We start from the raw sequence: 4497 nt of genomic DNA, 5'->3' as shown, positions 1-4497 counted from the left end.
ATACACAGGCAAGAGAGACGTCCACACCCGACGAAGGCTGGTGCAGAAGTCCGCCCAGAGAAGCTGGGTTTTAAGACCACTCACAGCTTACGTCATATCGAGTCCTCAGTGAGTATGGGGAAGATATATTAACCAAAGATGATCGATCAAATAAGCGGAACAGAGGCTCCCTATGCAAATAGAAACAAACTGTAACTGGTGAAGTAAGCCAGGTGGACTTGTCTTGCCAAGCCCAGCAGAGAGGGACGCCCACATCCCACATCGGCTTCCCATTAAAATCGTTAAAGAAATATCCAGACCTTTTATGGGTTATCCTAGCTGGGTATACTTAGGTAATTTACACTATGTTAGGCAAATAGACACAGATGCATCTAATGTGACATTGTATTGTGACTATGTTTCGCTCTCCAGGAACTTTGTCAAGCCGTTACAATAAAATGTTACATTAGATGCACCTGTGTCCATTTACCTAAAATTTTTGTCTGTAATTTTGCCACTATTACTGGTAATTGCACTTATGTGTGTTTGTACCTAAATAGACTTACTTATGGAACTTAGTTGTGTCGCTTGAGTTAGTTTAATATCTTTATTATGCACCCCATACGCCATAGTGTGGATGGTAGTCTGAAGATTTACAGAGGTACATAATGGGTCCAGGGACTGGGCTGCAAAGTTCTTATTCCTCAACAAGTTACAGTGGTAATGAGCTATTTACATGTGAGCCCTATCATACCTATTTACACAATAATAAGACATTACAAATTTACAAAGACTCTAATCGAAATAAGTCACTTTGGGGTTATACTAGGAGAGTGGAGTCGGAGTACACCTGTGGACTGCATCTCATTAGTCTTCAGGTGTAAGTGAGGTGCATGATAAAACTGAAAAAAAGGCTAAATTAAATGCCTTCAAAGAGGGAGTAGATTACAATCTTGGCTTGTCGGTTAGCAGTTTGAGAACAATAATTCGAAAAGAACTTCAAATGAACTTTATTGGCTTAAGACTGAGGGAGATTGACACCAGTCAGTCCATCTAACATCATTCCATCATGCAGGAGGAGCCACATGTCTATGGTGCATCCAACAAGATAAGCAGACAATTGGATGTCACTACTGCCCGGCTCCGGCTGGGTTACAAGTATTTTTGGCAGGTTAAATCACCGCCACCAAATGTAAACCAAACGAAATGTAAACTTTGCCGGCTGGACTACTGTTACACCCGCGTCATTATGTACTGGAGTGCGATAAAATTAATGAATTCAGAGGCAACTCACTCAGAAATATTCAAGAAATGTCAAAGTATTTTATCCACAGTGGTATATTACAAACCATTCTGGAAAATACCCTGACTTTGCTGACTGTAAATAAAACATTACCACCAGTGTCTGCATAAATAACTCTTTACGACCGTGACCTGATGTAAGTATGTACACAGTTCATTTCCACTGTAACTTGTTCAGTTATCAGAACTTTGCGGCCCATTCCCTGGACCCAATATATACGTCTGTAATGTTAAGGTACAGTCCCTGGACCCAATATATACCTCCGTAATGTTGAGGTACAGTCCCTGGACCCATTATATACCTCTGTAATGTTGAGGTACAGTCTCTGGACCCAATATATACCTCTGTAATGTTGAGGTACAGTCCCTGGACCCAATATATACCTCTGTAATGTTGAGGTACAGTCCCTGGACCCAATATATACCTCCGTAATGTTGAGGTACAGTCCCTGGACCCAATATATACCTCCGTAATGTTGAGGTACAGTCCCTGGACCCAATATATACCTCCGTAATGTTGAGGTACAGTCCCTGGACCCATTATATACCTCTGTAATGTTGAGGTACAGTCTCTGGACCCAATATATACCTCTGTAATGTTGAGGTACAATCCCTGGACCCAATATATACCTCTGTAATGTTGAGGTACAGTCCCTGGACCCAATATATACCTCCGTAATGTTGAGGTACAGTCCCTGGACCCATTATATACCTCTGTAATGTTGAGGTACAGTCTCTGGACCCAATATATACCTCTGTAATGTTGAGGTACAGTCCCTGGACCCAATATATACCTCTGTAATGTTGAGGTACAGTCCCTGGACCCAATATATACCTCCGTAATGTTGAGGTACAGTCCCTGGACCCATTATATACCTCTGTAATGTTGAGGTACAGTCTCTGGACCCAATATATACCTCTGTAATGTTGAGGTACAGTCCCTGGACCCAATATATACCTCTGTAATGTTGAGGTACAGTCCCTGGACCCAATATATACCTCCGTAATGTTGAGGTACAGCCCCTGGACCCATTATATACCTCTGTAATGTTGAGGTACAGTCCCTGGACCCATTATATACCTCTGTAATGTTGAGGTACAGTCCCTGGACCCATTATATACCTCTGTAATGTTGAGGTACAGTCCCTAGACCCCTTATATACCTCTGTAATGTTGAGATACAGTCCCTGGACCCATTATATACCTCTGTAATGTTGAGGTACAATTCCTAGACCCCTTATATACCTCTGTAATGTTGAGGTACAGTCCCTGGACCCATTATATACCTCTGTAATGTTGAGGTACAGTCCCTAGACCCCTTATATACCTCTGTAATGTTGAGATACAGTCCCTGGACCCATTATGTACCTCAATAATCTTTTGACTACCACCCACAGGATGGGTATAGGGTGCATAATGAAGATATTAAACTAAAAAAATACTAATAAGAAATTTACACATATGTTAAAAAGTATGATAATTGTACTTATGTGTACCTGTACCTAAATAAACTTACTTAATCTTAATAAGGTATTTATGCAAACATGCAATATCTTATTATCTAAAATCAGCAATAAGTTACAGTAGGATTCAATCATAATTATATTTTAGCAAGTTATACTTGTAATAAAAAAAATGTGGTTATGCGTTATTTACAGTGGGCAAAGTCAGGGTATTTTTCCAGAATTGTTGATATACCAATGTGTATAAAATATTTTGATATTTCTTGAACATATCTGAGTAAGTTACCTCTGAATTCATTAATTTCATCGCATTCCGGGACATAATGACGCAAGGTGTGACAATAAACTGCCTGGCAAAGTTTACATGTAGTTATGTCTTTATCACCTGGTAATGATAATGCAACTTCCCAGAGATACTTGTAGGCCAGCCAGAGCCGGGTGATAGTGACATCCAAGAGTTTGTTGATTTTGTTGGATGGATTATAGACATGTAGCTCTTCCTGCATGATAGAATGGTGATGATAGGTAGACTGGAGTGTCATTCTCCGTCAGTATCATGTCAATGAAGTTCAGATGAAGTTCTGTCAAACTACTATAGTGTTGACAACCAGAATTGTAATCTACTTTCTCCATGAAGGCATATAAGAACATGAGAAAGAAGAAGCACTGCAATAAGCCTATTGGCCGTGCTAGGCAGGTCACTCCCAATCCTACTCAAATAGTTGTCTAACCTCTTTTCTTTAAGCTTTCCGAAGTTTTCGTTTCACTAACAGTGCTCGGGAGTTTGTTCCACTCATTCACAACTCTATTATCGAACCAATCTATTCTTCTCTAACTTGAACCCATTATTATGAGTCTTGTCTTGATTAGATATTTATAGCACGTTATTTATATCCCATTTATTTATCTTTGTCTTCCATTTACACACCTCAATTATTAAGTTTATGAGTACTACGGTTATTCTCTTTTTCCAGGCTTAGAACTTTAAATTTGTCTACATTAAACTGCATCTTCCACTTTTCGACCACTGCATCAACCTATCAAGACCTTCCTGTAGTGTTCTAATGTCATCAGAATTAATCTGACTTCCTGTTTTACTGTAATCGAAAAGACTGGAACCGACCTCCGCATGAATCAAATACATGATCTATGTCAAGTAAGGCAACAGCGGCACTTCTCCGCTCCATGGAATATTACCCCATTCCAAACTACCATTCCTCCATTTCCCCCCAAACTACTTCTTAAATCACAACCAAAACTTCGCCTTGAAGCCAAACATGAGGCCTTAAGCTGTTTGATAACTTAGTCACACAGCACACACTCTCGCAAATTATTTACGTTGATGGTTCTGTTCACCAATCCACTGGTGCAGCTGGTAGTGCTGCTGTTGTCGTACAGAGTGATGGCTCTCTTAAAGAAATTGGAGCACGCATCAATAATTGGGCCTCTACCCTTCAGACAGAACTGTTTGCCATACTCCTTGCACTGAAATGCATCTATGTATCAAAGATTGACAGTTTAATTGTAACTGATTCTCTGTCATCCATAAATGCTCTCAACTCATTAAGCATAAATTGTGGCATGCTTGTGTCAGAAGCCAGACACAGGTATGGTAGGATTTTTTTTTTTTATATTTTATTTAAAACCAATACAGTTTAACATAAAAATAAAGAAACAGTATGGAACCTAATCAAATTAACTGACAAACGGATTGTACTTACATGCTCGCAAGATATTACAACAAAAACTTACA

The sequence above is a fragment of the Cherax quadricarinatus genome, chromosome 87, assembly GCF_038502225.1.
Source record: "Cherax quadricarinatus isolate ZL_2023a chromosome 87, ASM3850222v1, whole genome shotgun sequence".
NCBI lineage: Eukaryota > Metazoa > Arthropoda > Malacostraca > Decapoda > Parastacidae > Cherax > Cherax quadricarinatus.
This window is presented reverse-complemented; position numbering follows the sequence as displayed.